Source organism: Notechis scutatus, chromosome 5 (genome assembly GCF_049901735.1).
Source record: "Notechis scutatus isolate UNSWTSFEM ecotype Mainland chromosome 5, rNotScu1.2, whole genome shotgun sequence".
Taxonomy (NCBI): Eukaryota; Metazoa; Chordata; class Lepidosauria; order Squamata; family Elapidae; genus Notechis; species Notechis scutatus.
Window position 1 is genome coordinate 72,380,723 of NC_142013.1, and position 26,889 is coordinate 72,407,611.

The 26,889-nt window shown below is 41.4% G+C and overlaps 2 long non-coding RNA genes across 2 annotated transcripts in view; one reads left to right on the forward strand and one right to left on the reverse strand.

Moving 5' to 3' along the window:
- LOC113411703 (uncharacterized) overlaps window positions 1-26,889 on the forward strand; it is an 86,338-nt gene that overhangs the window by 48,444 nt on the left and 11,005 nt on the right. The gene's annotated exons all lie outside the window — the stretch shown is intronic.
- Window positions 5,703-26,889, reverse strand: part of LOC148130532 (uncharacterized) — a 137,662-nt gene continuing 116,475 nt past the window's right edge. Inside the window, exon 3 of the long non-coding RNA XR_015749862.1 lies at window positions 5,703-5,816. This is a non-coding gene — a long non-coding RNA (uncharacterized LOC148130532). The remainder of the gene's footprint in view (window positions 5,817-26,889) is intronic.

Sequence of the window (26,889 nt, forward strand, 5' to 3'; positions counted from 1 at the left end):
CTTTTATTTTTTATTTTTCTTATATGTATCCATGTATTCATAACTATGTTTTTACTTATACCTATTATCTTGTAAGCAATTGACAAAAATAAATAAATAAATAAAGGTCCTTTATTTCAGAAGCCAGCGTTCTGCCTTTATGAATGGATACAAGGTTTCCTATTGACAAGCTTATTGCGAAAGCTGCTTTGGGCAATTTCCTATTAGTGGGAGGATGTGAGTCAGCTCTTGTTAAGGAGAAGCTTTCTTCCTACTTTGAAAAGGGGTGGGTGAGGTGTTATTCAGCCATTTTCCCTTTGGGGGGACTGGCTTCCTACAAGTCCCCCATTTTGTGCTAAAACATATTTATATACAGTGGAACCTCAGGTCGTGAACCTTTCTGTTTGCGACCAAATCAGGTGACCAGAATTTTCAGAACAGTTTTGCTTCTGGTCGCGAACAGATCTTCGAGTGGTGACTAAGCAATTTTCCCTGCTGCAGAGATTTCCCTTTCAGTGCCAATTTTTTTTGGCAGACGATTGTGCTTCCGGTCACGACCAAATTGGGTTGCGACTGTAGTCCTGAAACGGATTACGGTCACGACCCGAGGTTCCACTGTATATATTTGCACAATTTAGGTCCTGTCTGAGTAGACTTGGTATTTGTTATCTCTTTGAGTCATCATTAAGAAGACTTAGTTTGCCTCCTTGTCCCATTTCGGGGTAGTTGAGAGACGGGTCCATTGGCAGCTGAGGCATGAGGCATTGGCAGAGACAACAGAGGAGGAGACCCACAGTGATTACGGTAGCAACCCCCAAAATGAGAGTTTTTAGTCAATGAAAGTTTGGTATCTATGAAAAGAGTTCAGATAAGTCAAAGGGGGGTTTACATTGTATACAATGTCTTGTGTCAATTCTTTCAGGCATTTTATGTCTGTATGTCTCTTCCCTCCCTCCCCCTTCCCCCCCCCCTGAGTTTTTGGTCAGGTTAAAACAGCACATGCTACGAAACTCTTCACAACCATGGTTGTGTCTCGGCAACAGGTAATCAAGGGCTGCCCTGTTTTCAAGTGTGGCTTCCTTGACCTGCCTTAATTCCCTGTTCAGAGCATTTAGCGCTTGGGAGATTGAATTTAGGCTTTTGACAAGAGCAGAGGCTAGACTGTTGATGCTTCTGGAATTGCCTACAGCAAGTGCCAGAGTCCCAACTAACGACACCACCAGTGCTATGTATTCTGATTCGGTAAATAGGGTTATACGGGAATCACAATTGGATGTTAGGGGTTGGAGGTCTCTTCTCTGTTGTCTCTGCAGTGAGGGCAAGAGGATGGTCAGCTGTCCTAGGGCGCATGGTTCCCCATTAGAGTTTGCTGATAGATAAAAATAGACTTTAATCATACATAGCAAGAACCATCCGAGGGGAAGCTTTACATGGTGATAGGTAAAGGGAATAGTTTCAGTGTAGTTGCAGATTAGCTCAGTGTTACTGAGGTTCTGGCATATTGGAACTTTGGGGGCCAGGCAACCTGTCATCTTAGCACATGAGGCTGTGCTGGTGACAGTTGCCACATGTAACGAGTACATGGTCTCATCTTTCATGTTGGTACTGGCTCCCCAGTCAAAGATATTGGAACACATGGTAGTGAGCTGGAAGTCCCTAAGCTTGGTGTGATTCTGTATGGTTTGTGGTCCTGAGGCTACCCCCATGAAGCAGGTGTTCAGAATGTCCTTTACGGACTTGCCTTCTGCTAGACAGAAGTCTGTTGCATTTAGAACTTCTTGTGCCAAATATTGCCACGTATTTCCCTTGTCAAGTAATAGGTTCGGTTCTAGAAATCCCCCATGACCCTCAGCCCTGCATCGTTAGGCTGCAAAGGGAAGTCTGTGTTAGCTTGGGATTTCTTAAAGTCACTTGATTGTCTCTAGATTTTAAAAGTTTCTGCCCAACAATATCAATAGGGAATCTGGAGGGCTTTAGCCTAGGTATTGATGCCTTTAAAATTTGGTATTCAAAAGTACCATTTTCAGGTCAAATTGCTTTCCCCATTTTGTCTCTAAGTAAGATCCATTCCTGACAATATTTCTATGTTCATTTTATTCTCATTTCTGCCTGGATGGGCTGTTTCCTCTGGTCCCAGGCTTCAAGCAATTTTTCTAGTGGGATCCTAGCACGACCATTGAGCTGGAGCCTCCCATTGTCTCCTAATTCTGATGCTTCCAATCAGCTCCGCTGGGTCTCCCGTGCAGCTAACTTCTTTATAAGCTTCCCGCTCTGCCTGTCAATGTTTAGATCAAAAGGGATCTGGGAGGACACTGGTTCCCTTTCAGAGTATGGCTCCTCCTACCTAGGGAACAAGTGCCTGTCAGTTTTCAGACCAAAAAGGGCTCTGGGAAGATCTCTGCTTCCCCTAGCAGTAGTACGGGCACTTCCATCTACAATTTCCTGTTGGTTTTCAGACCAAAAGGGTCTGGGAGAATCTCTGATTTCTTTTAGCAGAAGTGCCGATCCCCTCCTACCTAGGAGGCTTTTGACAGGACCCCCAGCAAAGGGGGTAGGTCACTCTTCCCTTTCGTTTCACTCACTTGGTCCTCACTCCCTGCAGAAGGTCCAATGCTCTGACCAAACCCCCTTGCTTTCCAAAACCAGTCCGTCCTTTTCCAAACAAGTCCAGTGGAAATAGCAACGGGTCTAGGTATGGCTAGGAATGGCACAGAGGATGCAGGATCCAGCTGCGACTGGGAGGGGAGAACCCTCCTGTTCACTCACATGTGTCCTCTCGCTCCCCCAGGGTTTTACACAAGATTTAAATTTAGCGGTTCTCACCTCCTTTCTGAGCAGCTGTTGAGTGCAAAACTCAAATGGGATTCCCTTTCCTACCCTTGACCACCTGGGCAGGGTCTGGGAAGCTCACCGACAGGTGAAGGAGGTCTGTTGCCGACTGGATGATGACTTACCTGGGCCTGGTACATTGACTGGGTTAACTGGGAGTCCTGCCATGATCACCAAATTCTTGAAAGGAAAAGGTCTGGTTCGTTCTTTTCCAGCCGAGATTATGAGATCGACATGGCAAACAAAATGAGAGAACAAGAAGCAAGCTACTGGGAATGGAATCCCAAATGGATTTTGAAAGCCAGAGACTCTAGCAACAACAAACAGTGTTGGATTCCAGGTCAGCTGGAATCTTACCTTGGTCTGGTAAGTAGACAAACTTTTATATGATTTTGCGGTTGTGTAATTAAGATTTCTGGGTTATTGGATAATAGGCTTCAAGTGGGTGGATATTCTAATTGTGGTAGCTTGGTTTCTGTTGTGGATAGGAGGTCATGCCCTGTCCTTGAGGTCAGGTGGGGGAATAAAAATTTGAGTGGCATTATCTTTGGATATTTAATCTACTAGATTTTGGCTCTTTGTGATGGCTGTAGCTGGTAGTGCTTTGCTTATGAATAGGCTGCAGCCGGCAACACTTTTGCTTATGAATGGACCTGTCCAACTACTAAGTTTCCATTCATAAAGAATGTTCTGCCTTTATGAATGGATTCAAGGTTTCCTCTTCACAGATGCTTTGGCTTATTGCGAAAGCTGCTCCAAGCAATTTCCTATTAGTGGGAGGATGCAAGTTAGCTCTTGTTAAGGGGGAGCTTTTTTCCTACTTCAGAAAAGGGGGTGTGGGGCATTGTCCAGCCATTTTCTCTTTGGGGGGCGGGTAGCTTCCTACTGTTGCAAAGATGTATATGGTTTGCATTGTTGTTCAAGATCCCAGGGATGTAAATGGTTTGCATTACTGTACAACACACATTTTATCATTAACTGTATCCCTGCCAAAAATAACATAGTCTGATTTCCTCTAAAGCAGTGATAAATCCCCTTTGTTAAATTTTCCCATATAGGAACCACTGTGTTTGGCAGGCTACTAGGACTTGCTGAGGTTTTCTTCTAGCCAAACAATAATCAATCAAGGGCTGAAACAGAAATGAGAGTCTAAGAACAATCCAGGATTCAGCCAAAGTGACAAGAAAGTACTAAGAATCAAAATTACTGAATCTGGGGGCCATGTAATCAGCCTTACAATACGAAAGAATGCAATCAGTCTTACAACACAAGAGAAAAGTTATGGCTATCAGAGCCTAGAAGGAAATAAACAGCATGGTTAATAAATCAAGTTCATTTACTATTTAGTTGAAAAGCCAACAATTAGTCCTCTGTCTTACATCAGAGTTGCAAGAGGCCAGCCCACAGCAGTGTTCCAATAAGAAGAAATGACAAAATTCTACCAAGCAATCCATATCCAACGTCAAAGGATCCAGTCCTTAAGGAATTTGTGTATGGTAGATAAGCATAAAATATACAACTTCAGAGAGTAGATGTCCAAATTCTGAATCCCTGTTTAAAATTATGGTATTTATTTAATAATTTATATTGTCGCCCCCCCCAACTCACATGTAGTGACTCTAGTAGTAGTTCACACACACACACACACACACAGTCGAGCAATAGACAAGAATAGATGAGAAACATGGGAAGGAAGTAGTGACATTAAAGATCAAGTCCAAAGCAAGTTTTATTTCTTTGACATTTTCTTTGACAAGTCAGAGGTAAACTTTAAAGAATTGCTTGCAAAGGTTCTGAAAAAGTTGGTGGAAGTCTCTTGCTCTCTCTTGCAGATGAGCATGTCTCAATTTAGGATTTCAGGATTTGTGCCTGCTTCAATATAGGGCCACTCGTGGTCTCAAGAGAAGAAAGTGTAGAGTTTTGAACAATGTTTATTAACCTTGGCAACTTTAAAATGAGTACACTTCAACTCTCAGAATTTCTCCGCCTGATATGCTCACTGGGGGATTTGGGGAGTTGAAGTTCACACGTCTTATAGTGGCCAAGATTGAGAAACTCTGATCTTGAATCACCCAAATCTTATTACATGACTGCTGTGATACAACTGCAGGATCCCATATGTCAGTTCACCAGATGTATACAGATTTGGCCTCAGTGGAGCCAAACCATTTTTTTATTACATTATGGATATTTGTATTCCTTACGGTTCAAATACACCAACAAGTAAAGAAGTTTTCTTTAGAGAAAAGAGAACTTCTTGCTACTAGATCTCTTTCATAGAATCAGACAGCAGCAGGGCTTCAATGAGTAGGGTCTGTTGTTACCTGGTGTGCATTCTCTTTCTAAGCAAAAAATATTCAGACTTGCAATGTACACATTGACACAATACACTAATGTCTTCTTCCTGTAAAAAAGAGGCATCTGAGTTACAGGAAATGAAGTGTGCTAAACCAGGCAATGCAACACAAAAAAGAATGTAACAAAACTGCAAAGCTGTGAGAAAGACCTTCAGGAGAACTTTTTTCTATCCTGTTTGTTCTTTGCTGATATCATCAACATAGCTTATTTGTTCGGTGATGATGCTGGCCTATTTTTTTTTTAACACTGAAAATACCCATGGTGCTGAAAGTGTAACATTCTCTGCCTCTTCCTTTACTTCAGTTTTTGTGATCGGTCTGTTACTGGCTTTGTATGGAGGTAAGGATAGTGGTGGTGGCCTGCCAACATCTGTAAAGGGATTGTAAATTTCAGAGTTTCTGTTTTCTCCTCAGTCTTCCCTAAATTCAGATTTGCACAATAGGACCCATCATTCAATGTTAATGGTACACTAGGAAATTGTAAAAAGCAACTTAAAGAAAAGCATAAATCTAACTTACATTTTATTGGATTTCTTTGCAGGCAGGAGTATTCCAAATTCCAGTGATTTGTGTAGACAATGTTCATCGGTCTCAGAGGTATTTTTGGTTCTTTGACCCATGGAATATTGCTTTTTCAGCATGACTGAGTTTCTAAAAATGGTATAGAATAGTAGCAGTATATTTTCACACCTTACTTACTATTACTTTGAAAACAACCATCATGGTAGTGTACAACCTTACATTAGTGTTATTTTGTGGTGTATTATTGTTTGGATGCTAATAGCATTTTAAATTGATGGTATTGGAGTTTGATCCTGACAAGGCTCAAAGTTGACTCAGTCTCCCATCCTTTGGAGGTTAGTAAAATGAGGACCCAGATTGTTGGGGGCAATATGCTGTCATTATAAACCTCCCAGAGAATGCTGTAAAGCACTATGGGACAGTATGTAATTCTAAGTGCTATTGCCACTTGGTTGTAATAATACATAATAGTCTATCTAGTTTCTTAGCTCCTAAGAAACTTAAATATTGTATGGTTATTGTGCCAAAACTGCCTTATGAAATCAAGCTGCTTTCAGTTTTTGCTTTTACACTGTTAATGGCATTTCCACTAATATGCACCAACATTCACTAAGTTTTGCATTTACCCTAGTTATAAGGTCACTAAGGATTGTATATGTGAGATGAACATCCTGTTTTTTGCTGTACAGACATCTTTCTGACTGGCTTTACAGGATTTCAGTTAATCCCAAGGAAATATGACTTGACGGAATCTTCTGGAGCATTTTAAATCAGGAAATGAGGGAAGACAGGGAGATGGCAAAGCAATGAAGGGGCTTGTGCAAAGACCAACAAACCAGGAGACATTACGGAGTATGTTGAGAATTAGGTGGAGAGCAACCCTGTTTCACAGAGGAAGGCAGCTTTTAAAACTGCATTATTTTTAGTTTTCTAAAAGACTAAATCTGAATAGTTTCTCTTTAAAGGAAAGCAAGTTGAGAAAGCAAGTTCTGTTCACTTATAAAAAGGCAGCAAATAAGCTTTAGACAAGTTATATGTATTTAGTAAATAATTCACATATTACTTTATGGTGCATACACAGTTGAGATCTGGTGGAGTCAGTTAACTGTAAAATAGTTAACTGCTTTATTCTCTTATGAACTCTTCACTGAAATCTCTGAAATATTTCATAAGCTAGGACCAATCACTGACATTTCATTATAACAGTTTTAAAGATAAACAGTGCTAGCTCGTTTTGTTCTGTTAAATTTAATTCCTAGCTGCTGATGCCCTTGTGCTGATGCTTCTCATCTGGTTGTCCTTTGTAACTATAAATAAAATCAGTCTGTTTGCTTTGAAGGCACATAAAAACCTTTTTTTCCATTGGAGTCTTAACCTTTCAGCCTGTATTTTGGAAACAGCATTTTAAAATAGCTGAAAAGCATTCCTCACAGAAACTCTAAAAACAAAGGGACAAATGTATAGAAAAATAATGTCTTTGTTGCCATAACTGGAAAAAGCTGTTCCTAACTATGAAAGCTCGGGGCCAGCACAAGGCCTGCTGAGATGGCTAGTTGGTTGTTTCAATCCTACAATGTAAAGTACATGTTGGCCTTAAAATACCTTTACTAAATGACCATATCCTTTTCTATAGGAATTGCTATAGTTATGTGATAAGGCAGATAAATACTGCTATATTTTGTTTCAATTTACATTTTTAGTCTAAGAGACAGAAAGGTTTTTTGAGGCCTCTTAATACACGGTAAGAATTTTGCAAGACAAACTTCATTTTTTTCTTCTGTCTCTGATGCTGACTTATCATTGGGTGAATAGGATGGTTATTCTAGATCAGGGGTCTTCCAACTTGACAGCTTTAAGACTTGTGGACTTCAACTCCCAAAAATCCTCCTCCACTCATGTTACCTCAGGAATTCTGGGAGTTGAAGGCAATGGCATGTGGCTTCTGGTGTTACAGGGGGCATGAGGGGGTACGGCAGGCAAACGGTGATGGATGTGCAGCTTATGGTGCTGTGGGAGGCCATGGAGTAGGTGTGGCAGGCAAACAGCAATGCCACACAGCTTCTGCCATTATAGGGTGGCATGGGAGGGTGCAGCTAATGAACAGAGTGGCACATGGCTTCTGGCATTATGGGTGGGAGTTGGGGGCATGAAAGGTGACCAGATGTGGCACACAATAGGGGGCAGCCAAACTGCCTGTTGGGTGACATGCCAGAGTGGCAATGGCGCCCTCCCCAAGCTGTTACCTTAGTTGTAATTTCAGGTACAATGAGGGAAAGAAAGGGTAAGAATTTAGCTAATAAATACTTTATATGTTGCTGAATTTCAAATCACTGTTAGAGATTTTGGAACAGATAAGTATACTACAACTTTCAGGCAGATGACGAACAGAGTACCACCCATTTAATAATATCTCTGCTCACATTGTTATTTTTCCATTGATTTATGTTTAAGCATAGAGCATGCTTTCTTACATCACTCTGGAAAATGTTGTATGTCACTAGAGGGAATCCTGCCTTCACCTTGCATTCAGATGACACAGTAATACCCTAGCAGAAACGATTTTATATCTTATCCTTCTAGAGTTAATGTTCATTCCAGTATTCCACATATCAGCTAATATATATCCCTGCCTTAATGAGCCAACTCATTAGAACTGATATAGTTTCATTGCATTTTTTTCAGATAAATATAAATCTACAAAAAGATGAACTGTCTTCTATATATTTGATCATATTATACTAAAGAATTTTAATCGACAATATCTAGATCAAATCACGACATACCTAAATACTTTAACAATAAAGTAATAACAACTGTTAGATCTGAGGTAGATCGGTTCGAATGAGACGCGAGACCATTCTAGTGAGTTCAGATCTTTATTTAGAATAAGAACAGTCTGAGAAATCCAAGCCGCGGCAGCCCTTCATATAGGCTGGCTAGCGACTCGGCGGCCAATGGCAGCGCTTTGAATCTCCCGCGATCGGCGCGGCCAATCGCAGTAGATTCTTAGCACTCCAATCACGGCCGGTGTTTCGACCAATCAGGTCGCTGTCCGTCCGGACCAATCAGTTGTGAGGGTTTGGAGTATGATAATATAGTACACCCCTCCCCTCTTGGTTTTGTCTGTCGGTGCGTCATGACGTAGTCGCGTAGGTAGGCGGGGCTTCGTACCTGCCTAGTTGACCTGCACGGTTCAGTTCTATTGTGGTCTTCGACCGGTTCGGAGGGTTTCTCTGTCGCTCCAGTTCCTGGGGATGGAACCGCCTGGAATGGTGAGCTGGGCCTTTCCTGGTAGCTCCCACCCGGTCTACCCGGGCTGGTTGAGCTGCCATTCCTGTCGTTCCCGCCGGATCTTTCCGGGCTGGTTGAACTGGCTTGGCTGCTCCATCCAGGTGAAGGTTCTGGTGTCTCGTGCTCTGTTGGTCCTGTGCTTACTGGTGAGTAGTGTTGGTTTATTTGTGGTTTATTTGTTCTGGGTGGGGGGTGTTCTGCTTGTGTTAGGGGATTCCCTTCGTTTCTATTTCCCGTTCCCCCCCCCTTCTAGTTTCTTGTTCGGGTGTGTGGTTTGTGGCGGCTATTCTTGATCTTAGTTGATGTGCCGCTTCCAGTTTTTTCTGTCGCTTGTTTCCAGTCGGTATGACAAGGGGCCGGTTATTTGCGTGATTGTTGCTGGTACCCAGAGTGGTTCCCCTGAAAGGTTTTTCGCGTATACTGCGTCCCCTATGTTGAATTTTCTGTGTTTGCTGGAAGAACCCGGGGGTTTGTCAGGGTTGTATGTGGGATGCATTCTATCTAGCGTTGACCGTAGTTTTCTGCACATCATTAGTTCTGCCGGGCTTCTATTTGTGGTTGCGCTAGGTGTAATATGTTGAATGAGGAACATTTTATTGATTTTGTCTTGTATGTTGGTTGCTTCTATTTTCTGGATGGCTTTTTTGTGTATTGGACCATACGTTCCGCCCGCCCGTTCGCCGCCGGGTTTGCTGGCGCGGTTAACGCATGGTGTATGCCCTGGCCTGCCAGAAATTTTTCAAATGCTAGTGCGGTGAACTGGGGCCCGTTGTCTGACACTATTATATCTGGCAGACCGTGTGTGGCAAAGAGTTTGCCCAGTTTCTTTATTACCGCCTCCGTTGTGGTTGACTTCATAGTGCTTACTTCCAGCCAGTTGGAGTAAGCATCTACTGTGATAAGGTACATGTGCCCCTTGGTTGGTCCTGCGAAGTCTATGTGAATCCGAGACCACGGTCCTCTTGGTGTTTCCCACTCATGGATTGGGGCGGCGGGAGGACAGGGTCTGGATTCTTAGCATTGTTTGCATTTGGCTACCCAGGTTTCGATCTGTTTATTCATGCCTGGCCACCATGCGTAGCTTCTGGCCAGGCTTTTCATCTTAACCATCCCTGGGTGCCCCTCATGCAGCATTCCCAATACCCTTTCTTGTAATGTTTCCGGGATTACCACTCTGTCCCCCCAAAGTATACAGCCCTTCTCGGTAAACAGTTCAGTTTGTCTGTTTCTGAAGGGTCTGAATAGTTTGTCCCTGTCCCCTTCCGGCCATCCTCTTCCAACCCAGCTTAGGACTCGCGCCAGCCGCTTGTCTTTATTTGTTTCTCTGGCAATGTCTGGCGCGGTCACTAGTGGGTTGGATATTGTCTCTATTTGAAGTACCTTTGTTGTGGGTGCCGGGTCGTCTTCCAGATCGGGCAGGGGTGAGCGGCTCAGGGCGTCTGCGTGGGCGATGTCCTTTCCGGGTCGGTGAACCAGCTGGTAATTGTATGCTGCTAGGAATTCAGACCACCTTGTCATTCTTGGTGATAGAATGTTCAGGGTGGCCTTATTTCCTGCTAGGATCCCTAGCAGTGGCTTGTGATCCATGATGATTGTAAAAGTCCTACCGTAAAGGTATTCGTGAATTCTCCCTCGAGCCGCTCGGAGCATCCAGAGACTGGGATGTGCTTCTGAGTCCTCTTCTTGCAGGCTGAGCTTTAGATGAGGAAATGCTCCGCCCCCTCACGTGACACCGCGCAGCGTCTCCCCAGTCTTTTGCTCAGCCTCGAAGAGTCAGGCTGTGATTGAAAGAGCTCCTTGGCTGATTCAAAGAATTCTATTCAATTTCAACCTTTTCTTCTCTCTAAGGTTTGATATTCCTTTCCTCCTCCTGCGCAAAGGGTCTGGACTCAAGGGAAGTCTTTCCCCATCCCTAGGGGCCAAGCAGCGGGTTCGCAGCGCTGTTAGCGCGACCCCCCCCTTATTAGATCACGTCGCTGCCTCCGCGTTGCCTCGTGGCGCGCGTTTTGCCTATTGCTGGATTCCCCCCCACCCAAAACGCCGACCGGGAGGGCCAATCGCCCCTAAGGGTCCTAGGCGCGCTGAGCTGATCAGCCAAGCCCTCCTCACCGTCCCGAAGGCGCCCCGACATAGTTCAGCTCGCGGCCGCCATCTTGGCTCCACATCGTGGTCGGGCGCCATTTTGGTTTTCCAACTTGTTGCTGCGGTGAATTTGGAGCCCCAGGCCTTGGGTCAAAAGCTTAGCTGCCCATAGCGATCTGCCTGGCTCGCTCTTCTTATCGTTTGTTGGCCTCCCGCAGCCTTTATCGGGGCGAAGCTGCAGCCCCCCCCTCCGGTTCTTTTGTTGTCTGGAGGCCTGCTGCCAGAGGCCTTTTTTTCCGCTCTAGGCCTCAGGCGTTTATTTGGCTAATCCGGCCTGTACTGAGATACAGTTATAGTTCCTTCCTGTTACGGTTACTGTTTATAAAATAATAATAATAATAATAATAATAATAATAATAATAATAATAATAATAATAATAATAATAATAATAATAAATTATATTATAAAAAGAAGTAAAAAAAAATTTATAGAAAAATTTTACAAAAAATTTTCTTGTAGTTATATGTATATATACGGATAACCTGTACATACAACTGGTATATAAAAGAAAAAAGAAAAGAAGAGCTTAAATAGAAATCAAAGTATATATATATCTGTACATATCACATTACATAGATACTTTACTGTCTGTTATCTCTGTACATATCAAATTCCAAAAGGGGGAGCGGGCCAGCTCAATCCTCACCCGGCCCTATCCACAGGCCTATTCCAGGCGAGCCAACCGCCCTTACTGGTATTCATTATCTAACATGGCAGATGACAATCTCTCTAAACGTCCTTCTTTGAAGGCTAAGGCAAAGTCCCACTACTTGCGCAGGCAGGACAAGGAACCTAAGGGCTCTAGACAGGACAAGGAACCTTCCAAGGCCTCCCAACGTGATGCCTTAAGGCGCCATAAAGCATTGGAAAAGGAGTTTGACAGGCGATCAAGGGAGTCCCGCTCGGGGCCTTCAGCCCTTCCTTCTCCCACCCCCCTACCACTACTCAACCTCTTCCCCCCCAGACCCTTCTTCCCTACCTAGGCGCAGTCCACTTCAGGGTCTTTCGACCCCTGGACCTCCGATTAGACGGACCCCTGAAGCCACCTTTACACCCACGGCTGCTGGTCTGCGCCAGGAAGAGCCCTCTACCTCCGAGGTTCCAGCCCACATCAGGGCTTGGATGGAATCGGCCATCCGCCAGGGCATTGCAGAGGGCCTACAGCACATGACCAGATCAGGCTTCTCTCCACGAGCTTCCGAGCACGACTCTTTATCCATCAGATCCCTTCCACAGCCGGTCCCCCGGTTGATCAGGTACTCTCGCACGTTACTGTTAATGGCAGGGTCTCGCTGTACTGGATTAGTACCGCGTCAGATGTTAGCAGGTTCTTTGTGTTGTTGAAGGCGCTCTCCTTCCGTGCTCCCCAGGTCCAGGTGGCTGTTTTGTCTAACAGCCCATGCAACGGTTCCGCCACGGTCGCCTTCTGAGGTAGGAAGACATTGTAAAAGTTTAACAGTCCCAAGAACGCCTGTAGTTCCGTTTTCTTTTTGGGTCGTGGTGCTTCCCTTATGGCTCTCAGTTTCTTTTCTGTGGGGTGGATCCCTTGTTTGTCTAGGAGGTACCCTAGAAATTCGACCCTCTCAGCCGGTAGCTGGCACTTCCCTTTCTTGACTTTGAGTCCTGCGTCTCTGAATTTCTTCAGTACCTCCCTCAATCTGGCTTCTAGTTGTTTTTCGTTTTTCGCGGCCACCAAGACGTCATCAAAATAGGGCACCACCCCCTCTATGCCCTGGAGGAGTCTTTCCATGAGGCTTTGGAAGACCCCGGGTGCCACGCTGACTCCAAATTGGAGCCGGTTGCAACAGAAGGCTCCCCGGTGTGTTACGATGGTCTGGGCTTCGGCGGTTGTGGCGTCGACCGGCAGTTGCTGGTAGGCTTGTGCCAGGTCGAGTTTTGCGAAAATCCGGCCTCCCCCCAGTGAGTGCAGAAGGTGCTGTACTACTGGGACGGGGTATGCGCTTTGTTGGAGCGCGTGGTTTAGGGTGGCCTTATAGTCCCCACAGATTCTCACGGACCCATCTGGCTTGATGGGGGTGACTATGGGGGTCTCCCACCGGGCGTGATCGATTGGTTCCAGTACCCCTTGCGCGATGAGCTTATCTAGCTGCTCATCGATCTTGGGCTTGAGTGCAAATGGCACTCGTCTGGGTTTAAGGCGGATTGGTGCGATGCTCAGGTCTATATTGAAGGAGATAGGGGACCCCCGGTACTTGCCTAGGCTGTCGTCGAAAACTTCCTGGAAGTCCTCCACGAGCGCCGCTTCCCAGTCCGCCTCTTCGATGCGGTGGATGCCGGTTACTTCGATGCCTAGGGGTGCGAACCACTGCAGTCCCAACAGGCTCGGCCGATCCCGGTCGACAATCGTCAGGGGTAGCACTTTGGTGTGGTTCTTGAAGGTGATTTTAAAATGGCCTCTGCCGACTACAGGGATGCGGTTTCCCTGGTAGTCTTTGAGAGTCAGTGTTTGGTCTTCTAATTCGTGGCGGCGGATGGAGGGTGCCAGGCGCTTGATGGTGCACCATGAGACCATGGAGAGGAAGGACCCGGAGTCCACCTCCATGTCGCATGGCTGGTCTTCTATCCCCACCGTTACGTATACCTTTCTGGCGTCGCTTGTGGAGGAATGGCCGATAACGACGGTCTGGTGTGTTTCCTCCCTTTGTCTTGCCTCATTTAGCCGCCTGTTCCGACCCTCTTGGCTCCAGCGGCTCTCCGTCTGGCGATCTCAGTGCCTGGTGGGGGTGTTTTCTCGCCGTTGGGGGCTGCCATCTCGTTGCCGCGGGCTGTAGTGTCTTTTATTTCGGCACACCTTGGCGATGTGCCCCCGTTTCTCGCACTGCCGGCAGATGGCATCGAGGAAACGGCAGTCTGAATGGGGGTGATCACCTCCGCAGCTGGCGCACTGGAACCTCGACTTACGACCTCGGGGTTCCCGATGTCCTCGCGCTGCTTGCAGGCGGTGGATCTCTTCCTCCTCGTCCTCTGTTTCTGAGAATGAGTCGCCGTCGCCGTGGTGTGTGGTTGTGTCTTGATGGTCGGCCTCGGGTCGCTTCTCTGGGTTCGGGACCGTCTCGCCGGTCTCTGGTTGTGGCATGATGCTCGATTGTCGCATCCGAGCTGCTGATTTCCTGGCTGCTTCAGCCACGGTTGCCTCGGTGAGGGCATCGGCGAGGGAGATGTTGCCCTTCGCCATGATGTGGCTCTGGAGAACGGGGTCTCGGAGTCCCAGGACGACGCAGTCTCGCAGGGCCTCGTCTAGGTCGGCGAACAAGCACAGGCCGCCCAAGTCTCGAAGCGCCGCCATGAAATCGCCCAGCCCCTCGCCCTCGCGTTGATCCCGCCTGTAGAATTCGTGCCGCCAGATGAGGATGGGCACGACGGGGGCATAGTGGTTTCGCAGCAAAGGCTCGAGATCGCCCCATTCCATGGTTTTGACATCCTCTGGCTTGGCCAATGCCTTGGCCATCTTAAACACTGCGGGCCCGCAGTGTGTGAGAAACACGGCTCGTTTCTTGTGGCCGTTGGCATCCTTGAGGTTGCTCCTCTCGAGGAACATTTGGAACCTATCGGTATAGGATTCCCAGTCCTCGATAGCAGGGTTGAAGGGTGCGGGTGGTGAGTTGATGCCGGCCATGCTGCCTGTCGCTGCGCGCCGTCTCGCCACGTGCTGGATGGTCTCCTTGTCTCACGATCCCACCTTCGTCGCCAGTGTTAGATCTGAGGTAGATCGGTTCGAATGAGACACGAGACCATTCTAGTGAGTTCAGCTCTTTATATAGAATAAGAACAGTCTGAGAAATCCAAGCCGTGGCAGCCCTTCATATAGGCTGGCTCGCAGCTCGGCGGCCAATGGCAGCGCTTTGAATCTCCCGCGATCGGCGCGGCCAATCGCGGTAGATTCTTAGCGCTCCAATCACGGCCGGTGTTTCGACCAATCAGGTCGCTGTCTGTCCGGACCAATCAGTTGTGAGGGTTTGGAGTATGCTAATATAGTACAACAACAGAAGTTGCAATGGCATTTTTTGTTACCGTTTCTGTGTGTTAATTATATTTGCTTAGCACCTACTTGAAGACAAACTCAGATTTTTGTACTGTATATTTTTTTCTTTTGTCTTATCTTGTTCCCTCTTTTCCTATCTGTGAAGATTTTATATTTTAAAATCTTCACAAAATTACAAATTGTTGCCCAAACAAAATGAACTTTATAATTTATAATGTTTATCACTATACTGATACTCAAAAGACTTTAAACAATCTGTTGAGTTTACATGGAATATAAACAAACCCTGCATTTTTGCTGAGAAAAAGTATTTCATCATGCTATGGTTTTCTAATAGTAGAATATTGTAATTGGCAGTGAAATTCCTTGGCTTTTATTTAATTGAAAAGAAATTTGCTTGCGCCTCCAGGGAAAGTCATGTTTGCCAAGCTGAATGCATTTCAATAACAATTATATTGGCCTAAATCAGGGTATAAAAACTTCAGCCTTCAAAGGTCCATTTTGGCTCCTTGACCAGGATTGCTAAAGACTAATGGCACAATTTCCTGCGATGCTATTAACAGCCTATACTAGACTTTTAAAGAAGATTTCCTTTCAGGCTTATTTCCCTTTCCATTTTTCACTAAAATCTCATGGAGATTTAATTCCTTCCTTGGTTGTAATTCTGACTTAAATCTCATGTATATCCAAAACCAATCAGGATTAAATGGGAGCTTTTCTCTAAGCTTCACAATGTTTAAAAGAGAAGGATGTTCATTAAGTTTACTAGAATACGTATATGCATATATATGAATACAGTATAAAGTATACTGTATAGATTTATGTGAAAAATCAATCTGGTCAATTTTGGGTATGTCTATTTAGTTTATTGCTCTTCTTGCACATTTCCAGTTCCTGCTGCCTAGGAGTTTATGTCCTGCTTGCCATTGCACACAGACACCTTGCTTAATAACTATTTTTGGAGGATGTGCCCTCATAATATCACTTCTATTTTACCTCCAGCCCACAGTTGAAGCAACCTAGAGCTGTCTTTAGTTGTTCCAGTTTGGAAGTGGTATTTTCCTTCTTTCTATACAAATTTCCCAGATGCACAATCTCAGATAATATCCTGCTGAAAACTCTTGTAAAATTCACAGTACAATAAAATATGATTTACCATTTTAAAATATTTTATCTAATGCCAATTTTAAATTATATTTGCACTTGGCTATTTCGGTCTTTTGGCCACAAATAAAAATGATAAATGATACATATAAAGGCTTGATTCCTTTGTCCTGCCCCACACCACATGTTCAAGAGAATGATTGATGACTGATTTTCCCACAAGAAGGTGATGCTGAGTAAGAAGAAAAAAAGATAACAGGGGTTCCACCAATCATGGTCCTGAAACCACCCTGCTTTAAATTATGAGATGACAGCAACACACAACCTTGTCTCAATGGTCAAGTGTGGTAAAAATTGTGCTGTGGAGCCAATACAATTTATGTCAATAATTTTTCCCCTCTAGAACACAAAGAAAACATATTAATGGGACTGGGAGAAAGAGACTGAAACAAAGGCAATCTTTGAAAAATAAGTTAGCTTGTAATCCTGAATATATTTTCTTGAGTTCAGTGCAATGTGACTGTGCCAATACTACAAAGTAAATGCTTTTCTATATTCATTTTATAATTCAAACAATCTAGACTTGCATGACTGCTTCAAAAGGAAAATATTGCAGTTAATAGATGATCAAGGTCAAGTTTGCTACAGCAATAAAGAGAAAAAGGAAATTATTTGAGACTTTTATGGGCAACTATATAAGCAAGAGAATATTGATGAGAAAAGAGTCAAACAGTACTTACAGAATGCTAATCTACCTAAGATACCTAAAGAGACTGAAAAAATGTTAGAAAGCAATATAACAATGATGGAATTAACTGAAGCACTTAAGAAGCAAAATAATGGAAAGGCACCAGGTCCAGATGGGCTTCCGGCAGAATTTTATAAAACATTGCAAGAATCGCTGAGCCTTCCACTGCTAGAAGTCATGAACGAAGTTATGTCAAAGAAGAAGATACCTAAAACATGGTCAGAAGCCTTTATTACACTTATTCCAAAAGAAGAGGCTGATCCACTGCAAATCAAGGATTATAGACCTATTTCTTTACTAAATGCAGACTATAAAATTTTCGCTTCAATTTTGGCAGAAAGACTTCGCAGGAGGAAATTATTAAGAAAATATTGAAATGTGCTGAAATGAGTAGATTGATATTTGAAATTAGAGAACAAGAGAATAAACAATTTTATAAAATTTGGGACCTTTTCTATCAATGGTTAGATAATAAAATACAATAATAGAATATCTAGAATTTTAGAAAATAATGAATATATAAAGATGTATTTCTTTTTTTTGTTATATCTATAAAATGTTTTTAGGATAGATTTGGGAGGATTATATGAATTGTTATAAAATAAACTAAGTAAATTATAGTTATCTCGCAAAGTATGAATGAACAAAATTATAGTCAAATGATTGTTTAATAGTGATACTAGGGTATTCAATTTTTGATTGATAATATGAGTTATTATGCAATGTAACTGTAATTGAGACTATGAAATGGATGCACAAAAATTTTGTAAACCAACCGACACACTGCTTGTACATTTATGAAAGAAAGTTGGATGTTTTTATGTTTTGTGTGTGTGTGTTTGTTTGTCTTTAAAAACCAATAAAACTTGTTTATTAAAAAAAAAGCTTTTCCTGGTTTGTATGTTTCTTTGTGTGCATAAACACACACTTTTCACTGGAGGATGCTGGGAATAGCTTATGAACAGCTATGCTGTTAGCTGAAAAGCAACACAGCTGCTATATTAATTCAAAGTTAATCATTTCATATCTATTCCTCTGTATTGTGAAGTGTTACTTTCAAAGGATGTTTATGGTTCTACTGTTATGATACTCTTCTAAATAGACATGCATAGCACTATAATGCTAAAACTTTGATTTAAATTTGTAAAATGATAATATAGCTTTTCTGTATTTTTAATAGTTTTAAATGATCGTTATGATACAGTCTTCTGGTTTGTCATATATCCAGGCTTTCCCATTGGAACTAAACAAATGCTGTGTATTAGCTTGCTGATAAAAATCTGAAAATAGGTGTTAGTTTAGCTCTCGCAAGAACTAGTTTTCAGAGGAAATTAAAGGAGTAGTAGCCAGTTGAGCGGCATCAAGGAGAAACATCAGAAAGGTTTGAAAGGAAGATTTTAGGAGAAATGGCTAGCGGTTGAAACAAAATAGACAACAGTTGCCTTTATAGATACATTGTTGATTTCAGTAAAGAACACTGATTTGGATTGACTAGTTTTGGCACCGCTGAAGATTGGTTCAAAAACAAGTCCAAGAAAATTGTTGAATAGAATTGGTGAACTAGACTAAGATGAAGACCACAAGATACAATAGCTAATCAATATGGAACAGCGCAATGAAGTGCCACAAAGTGACAGAATAAAATATGTTTTTATCAAGCAGAAAGAAGTTAGCTGCCAGAGAGAGAAAAAATTTCAATCAGTCTCTCAAATTTCTTAACTCTATATTTGGAATCAGGTAGGGTTAGAAATACAATACTATACACATAATCTTGCAAGTATCAATCTTGGAGATGTTTAGGCTAACAATTGGATATTTTAAAAAATATACCCTTGCATCTTACACAGTCTTACCAACTAAGGCTTGAAATGGAGCAAGGATTTATGATAGAATGGATTGCTATAGATTATGCTTTAAGAAACAAAAACTGATATTGCTCACTTTTAAAAGGAAAAAAAATTGAAGTGATTTCCTACACTGAATGTCTATCCAGTGCATAGAATCTATACATGGAACCTGTGGCTATGACAGAAGAAACTGTTACAATATGTACATAATAACCCTTGAGTAACAAGGATATGCACATGGAAATGTTTATGAGAGTAGTTATGAATAATCAGCCACACACAGATACACTAAATTGAGTTAAAGTTTACTTTAAGAAATAGCACAGTCCAATAAACGGTCCAGGTCATATACATTTAACAGTCCAAAGAATATCCAATTACAAAGTCTTCTTACCGGTTGCCTTTGTCATTTACAGTCAACAAAGATATCAAAGTATAAGCACAGCAACAGAAACCTTAGATAGCAACAGAATGTCAGAGAGACAGAATGTCAGAGAGAGCAAGCCATGATCTCTAGCTCCCTCTTATGGCAATTCACAATACAATCAACCAATCAGAACATAGTACAAATCATTACAGTAACTTTGTCTTAAAGCTACAAACATACATTGTTGGTTTATATATTGCCAACCCAACTAATTGGTGGACAGATTCCTAACAGAAACATATAAGAATATCTAAATTCAGATGCAGAAATATTTAAATCCAACTCACTCATTCTCAGGGGTGGGATGCAAATTTTTAACAACCAACGGTTCTGTGGGCGTGGCTTAATTGGTGGGCGTGGCTTGGTGGTCATGTGACTGGGTGGATGTGGCTTGGTGGTCATATTATTGGCGGGGCGTGGCCAACTCAATATCACTCACATCAAGGCACACATCTCCTCGCCTGGCCTCTCATGACTGTGGGGATGCTGCAACAGTTGTAAGTGTGAAAAATGGTCATAAGTCGCTTTTTTCAGTGCCATTGTAACTTTGAATGGTCACTCCACACAAGCAAAGCAAAGGAGGGCAAAAAAACTCCAGAGAAGTTCCAGAGACAGGAAGTCTAGTCCTGCCAAGAATGTAATAAGGGTTAACGGAGAGGCAGTTTCTGTAAGGAACACCAGAATGTTTCCTTCCTGCCTTCCTTATAGGATTAGGCCAGTAATTTCTTCTAACAAGCAGTTCTCCGAACTACTTGGAATGTTAACCGGTTCTACCAAATAGGTGCGAATTGGTAGAATCCCTGATTATTCTGCTTGCTTTTTTTTGTTAACTTTTTTGTCCTCATATAATTTAGGTAATGTGATAAAATAATCTAAAATATAGCTATCACTTTCTGGTCTAAGCATTGCTAAGAATTCACTGCTAACAATTAGTAAACATTCAAAAACGTGGAGTAAAAAGTCTGAACCATTTATATCAAAACTGTTTCCAATGTCCTTAGGGATCAGAAGCAGAAAATGGGGTTCCTGCCTGATAATTTAATTCAAAGGTAGTGAGGACTGGCCCTGAAAACTTTGCACACAAAGCAAATATCCTCCCATGATTGAGCAGAGATAATCTCCATATATTCATCAGTTCCCTCATTTGTCATTGTATCAAGTCCATCATTCACCTAGGTAGCCACATTATTTCCAGATTACCATATCTGTAAGATGTAGACAGGACAAGTTCAATGTGTTTGCCACTGTGGGAACTGTGTTAGTCTAATAGATATTTATGATACACACTCATCACAACATGAAAATGCATAAAATAGAAAATCTCCCTTATGGCTATTTATGCTGTCTCCAGGGTATATTCATCCTTTTCTGGGAAAGTTAGTGTATTCCAGCAGAAGATTCCATAGCCACAAGCAGATGTGAGACTAATAAGATAATAGTTCCCACAAACTTTTATGTTCCAAAAAAGATTTTAGACAACCTTCAGAATGGAGGTTAATAGTTAATAACTTTTTAAAAGATTGGTTGTAGAACAGGCTGGTCTACATACTCCTGTGGGACAGACTTTTCACCAACTTGGTTGGTTACCTTTATCCTGAAGTCTTTCATAAATGGATTGCCTAAAATCTATTTTTAAAAATAATCTCAATCACACAATTTGTGTTTCTTTTCCTTTGAAACGGCAGCCAAGGACAGCATCTTGACACAATTAATGCAATTGCAAATAAAATATCAAAAGACAATCCTATGCAATGTTTTGCTTGTCTATCAGTAATATATCAGCAACTTATTAAAATGCAATTCATATTTTTGCCAAATGTGCACATATATGCACAGTTCTAGAAGTCAATGTGGTAAAGCATTTGGAAACAAATGTACTAAAATTAGAGACAAACGATTAATAAAATAACAGTATAGAAAAGCAAAAACCACCCACCATATATCTTGATTTAAATCTTCCCTTTTTCTGCTAATTAATAGAAATGTTGGCAGTTATTTTGCTGCTAATCAAGTATCTGGGATAGTAACACTCTTCTAGGTCCATTTCTTGGATTGGCCCGCATTTACTTTGGTGGGAATCTGGAATGTATACATATCCTAATAAAATGAGGAAAGATAATATAAACCAAATAACATTTAATTTTCATGTTCTTACATTTATGTCCTATATTTATGTCCGGATCCATTTTACCATCATAAGAATTTAAGGAATTAAATATAGTAAGAGAGACACTGTAATTTTTAGAATTAGGTCTAAGTCCCCTCTCAGCCTGGAAATTTGCTTATTCTGACTTATTTATTTTGTTAACATCTTTTTTTTTCTTTTTTTCCCTTGAGTAAAAAGTCACTTGGCGATTTTAGGCTAGTCATTCTCCCTCAGCCTAATACAGGGGTGTCCAACCTTGGCAACTTTAAGACTTGTGGACTTGAAATTGGTTGGACACCCCTGGCCTAATATATTTCACAGGATTGTTGTGGAGGTAAATGGGAGGAAGAATACTGAGTGTACCTGCTGTCCTGAGATTGGGAATGAAAGAGAAACATAACTCTTAACAAATAAAATGTGAGCTTCATGACAAAGTGGGTATTTGAATCCAACTTTCTAATCTTACAATCTACTATTTACATTGATTTCATCCTCTTATTTCTCCTTTTTAAATCTTCCTTTTAAAACTGTTTGTAACTGTTTAAAAACTGTTAAAAATGTTTGAATTGTTTCTATGTTCTGATTCTTATTCAAATGGCTCCAGGGTCTTTCCTCCACCCGACTCCACCCCCTGAAAGAAAAGTAGCAGTTGTGAGAAATTATTTTGATCAGAAAAACATAGTGGAAAAAAGTTTAACTCCTATTTCCTAATACAAATTCCTACAAAATAATTCCTTGAATTATTGCAATTAAATAATTTGGAGAATACTTTTTTTAATATGTTACCTCAAGAAGCCTCTCCCCCACCATGGAATAAGCCAACTGAAGCTCATTTTATGGCTTCCTCTACCCTGTCTGTTTTGTTGGTTTCACTTATTTATTATGTGTAGAAATTACTGCATGCAAACCAAGAAAAATCCATTCCATGTGACTAACATTTTTGTTTTAAATGTGGGATTTAGAATGTCTACAATTTTTTAAAATTTTGGTCTTATAGAAATGGACAAGAAATGCCCCATAATTAATCATGTTTCCAGTAATCTGAATCCAGAATTCTTCTATTAAAAGCAACTTGAGAATGCAGTCGTACTTATTAACTGCAAGAGACATAATTTTTATTATTAGACAAGTATTGCTCAAATAGGTTGCTGCTAAATTAAACACTGTGAAATTCCCTAGTATATCTATAGCAATTGCCCATACAAGGTTTCTTCCCTGAGATAGGACAGGAGTTCCAAATTCCATCTGTTCCCAATAATGACTCCAAATAAAAGGATTTAATCATATTTTATAATTGAATAGGGGATTTAATATGCACAAAGTGAGCCAGACAACATCTGCTTCACACATGACCCTCCCAAGTAGTGTTTAGTTCCATACATGCAGTAAACAGTATGTTGAATTTGGTATTCTGCTTGATAGAATTGGTAGGAAGGTAAAATATTCTGCACAATTCCATCACTATTGACAGATTCTTCTTTGGTTAGTTTTACTTTGATGATTAACTCAAACTTCTGCAGGAGCAGAAAACTTGTTAAAATGATTCATACAAGTTTTCATTGATCCAGGTGGTTTCCTGTGCTGATGCACAGTTGAATCTGTGTTTTTGGCTGAGATTTTGGAGTTAAGCAAGTCATAAGGACGTAACCTTGCCACCATTCATATTACTTTATTTTTTGTCTTGTAGATCTTGAAGGTGACAGTTAACATCATTACTTCTTTTAGCTAGTTAAATAGGTGACAATGATGTTGGTGCCATGGCTAACAAGGACAATTTATGTGTCTTTGGAAGAGAGTAATAAGCTATCTCTTGAAGAAATTTCTCTTGGCCCAGGACATCTGTAGAGTTATAAGCCAGTCTTAAGTATTGCATTGCTAGGAAATCAAAAAGATACACACTGCTGCAGATACATTTGAACAATACTGATTTTATGAACCCATTTCAGACAGGCTTTGGATTAGGATATACTGTAATACTGAAACTGCTTGAATCATTTGGAAAGATAATCTAGACTGAAAACTGGACAGGGAAGTATTGGTCTCCTAGTTTTCCTGGAAAGTAATTCATATTTTTTTAAGACTGACCTCCCCATTTAGTCATCTTTGGGTCTTTAAAAATAGTGGTACTTGCAGGCAGTGCCCTAGATTTTTCATCTTCAAGGGAATCCTGAACTAGCTGTATTGACTGAAAGCAATTAACCTTCTTTAACCACTTCATTCAGACTGCATTAAGTAATGATACTTTCACATTTTGTGATAGTGAACAACCTCTCCTCGTCTAAAAAGTCCACTGGTGGTTTCAGTGAGGAAAATGCCTTCGTGGATATAGTCTATCAGCAGCAGAGAGCTTTTGTTCCTCCAATTCATTTCAAATATATAAGGTAATGCAATTTCAGGTATATAAGGTAGAGTTCAGAAAATTTTAGCCTGAATTCAGCCATATTGGTCTAGATCAGGGGTCTCCAACCTTGGCAAGTTCAAGACTTGTGGACTTCAATTCCCAGAATTCCTCAGCCAGAAAAGCTAGATGGACCATAATTCTCCCAAATTATAAGGCAGCTTTCTTTGACATACATCATGGGTGTGAAATGATGGTCCTTTTATGACTTGTGGACTTCACCTCCCAGGATTCCTGAGCCAGCCATGGAATTGAAGTTGAAGTCCACAAGTTGAAGTTGTGGGAGTTGAAGTCCACAAGTCATAAAGGAGCCATCATTCCCCACCCCTGACTTACACCATCAGTATATGAAGGTGGTCCAGAGTGCAAACCTCCATTTCCTTACATTCTATTTTCAAATGTCTGAAGAGAGGACTGGGGTGCCTTTATGTGGAATTTATTCAGAGTTTTAAATGGTTTCTTAGTGGTTTATTTTGAAGTTTATATAATTCAGTTACAGAAGCTAGCATGTGTAGCTGAAGGAAAGGCTGTTAACATGGAAGTGCTATTGTTTGAATGATGAATTAAAATATGTGTAAGTAAGCCACAAAATCTTATAGTAATGTTTATAATTTCTTAATTATAGAGCAGTTCAGAAAATGTAACATTTCAAGGCATGTAATTCCAGGGAACTTTGAGGAATACATGTTGATTATACAGCAAATTTGTCCTATATTTCGTCTACAAAATAAATCAGTTGCCACTCTTCAGCATGTCTTAGATTAATTCCAGGCTTTGCCTTCTCCCCTTTTTTTTAATTTATCAATCAAATTTATACTTTTATACTTCCACTTAACAGCACAATCCTATATACGTCTGCTTAAAAGTTCTGCTAGTTTCAACGTGGCTGAGAAAGTAAATGATTGCATATTTGCAAAATTACAGCTCTATTTTAAAAGAGAAAACAGCATGAACTGTTTTTGAGTCAGGACTGCTTTCCACCTTTTATCATCATTTCATATTATTACTCTTTTGCTGCCAAGCTGCTTTCTTATTAACCATCATTTTGTCTTGACGTAGTTTTAGTTCCTTAAATCTAACCATGTTCCATGATGTACCAGTATTCACTACCTCACACACAGTTAGCAGTACATTATAGACAGCCATCCCCTATACCAAAAGCACATTTTCAGAACACGAGAGAAAAGGCAAATTTATTCTGCGGTAGATCTCACCAAACTTAAATTTTAAAGGCTACTTGTTTGCTTGTCACCGCTCAGTTGTGTTTTCTCTGTTGAGGAAAGAGAAAAAGAGGAAAATTAGAGAGGAAAATTAAGACTTCTAACTTACTAATATTGGTGAAAGGCTTTGTTGTATTTTCTAATAGTAGCATACCAAAATTCTGGAACTTAGTCCATCTGTATTTAATTGTGTAATGTTTGAAACATGCAGCCTCAAGCTGCACATTTAAATTAGTGTATTGATGATTCTGACAGAACGGGGCAAGCAAGGAATTCCAGCTATGTCACCCCCTGTAGAAATTGTCATAAATGGCTACCTAAGAGATGAAATTTCATACTGTGTCATAGGCCTATGACTATGGTTATAAAAATAATATGTACTTATAACATAAATGCATTCATAATTCATAACAGTGGTGTCCTTAGTAAAAATTGCACAAAAACCCATTTTTATTCCCTTGCGATATATTCTGCAGCTCAGTTGGAAGGGTTATTTTAAAAAGCCTATGTGTGCAGAAATAAAGAGTGAAAAGGGAAAATAAAGAAGTTTATATGATTGCAGTGATTATTGTTTTTTTTAATTATTTTCCTTTAATTTGATAGGAAAAATTGCTTTCAATTTTTTGTTGTTGATAAAAATGTAAGGACTCCTTTGAGTCAAAGTTCTTTCTGGTGAGAAAGATATTTATTTATTTTTATATAGTTGGTTTGTTATTTACCTTCCTAATCCAGTGTACAGCTTACGTTGTATTTTAATTAATTATAGAATGGCTGCAGAGTGCTTATAAGTGTGTTATCACAGCAATCAGTCCTCAAACTTTTCAGCTTGGTAGGCCAAGGCTAGAGGTTGGAGAGAGGAACCAGGCTCGCACAAGTTGGGCTGGCATGGTGGCCTAGTAGTGAAGACACTCTCCTCCCACTCAGAAGGTTGAGCATTCAATCCTAAGTAACAGCAGATATTTCTCTCCTAGGGCACAAAAAAAAAAAAATCTGCTGGTGTCAGGAAGGCATCAAACCAGTAAATGCTTAGCACTATCTAGTCACCCTAATTCTACCACAAATTAAGGATTTACAGGGTTGAAAAGGGGAGTTCCTAATTGGAATGTCTCATCTACTTTTGATTTCCACAGTGTGGAAACCTCCCTCAATCTTACTGCTTTGCCCAGGAGGCTTCCCTGAGGCCCAGGAGGCAAAAAGGGGCGTGTGTGTGTGTGTGTGTGTGTGTGTGTGTGTGTTGCATCCTCCCCACTCAATTTTTTGCCTTCCTGGGAGCAAAAACGCCCCCCAAGAAGGTCCAGGAGGCCCAAAAATGGAGTGCGGGGAGATGCTGCATGGCCCCCCATGCTCCATTTTTTGCCTCCCTGGGCCTCCGAGAAGCCTCCTGGGAGCAAAAATGCTCCCCAGGAGGCTTCCCTGAGGCCCAGGAGGCCCAAAAACAGAACGCCGGGGGGGGGGTGCTGCCAAAAAAAGAAGCCACGCCTGCCCAGTCACATGCCACGCACACCTAGCCATGCCCACCTAGCCACGCCTACAGAACCAGTTGTTAAAAAATTTGAATCCCATCCCTGCATATTTTTAGTTTAGTTTTAACAAAATGCCACCAGGGAAAAGCCATTTGAAAAGGTTTTATAATAGTTTAGTATGGTCTATTTCTAAAAACATGAATTTACCTGGTGTTTTTTTTTTTTTGGATCAATAGTTTTTTGTTAGATTCATACAAGAGGGAAATAGGATCTTCAAGTGAGTGCAATGGACATTTTAGCTATTACCCAACTAGGAAGGTTGAGATTCTGGTTGATGTTCTCTCCAAGTTCTATACTTGCAAAATATATACTTGCCATGAATATGAGATGGATGATGGTATTGATTTGAAAG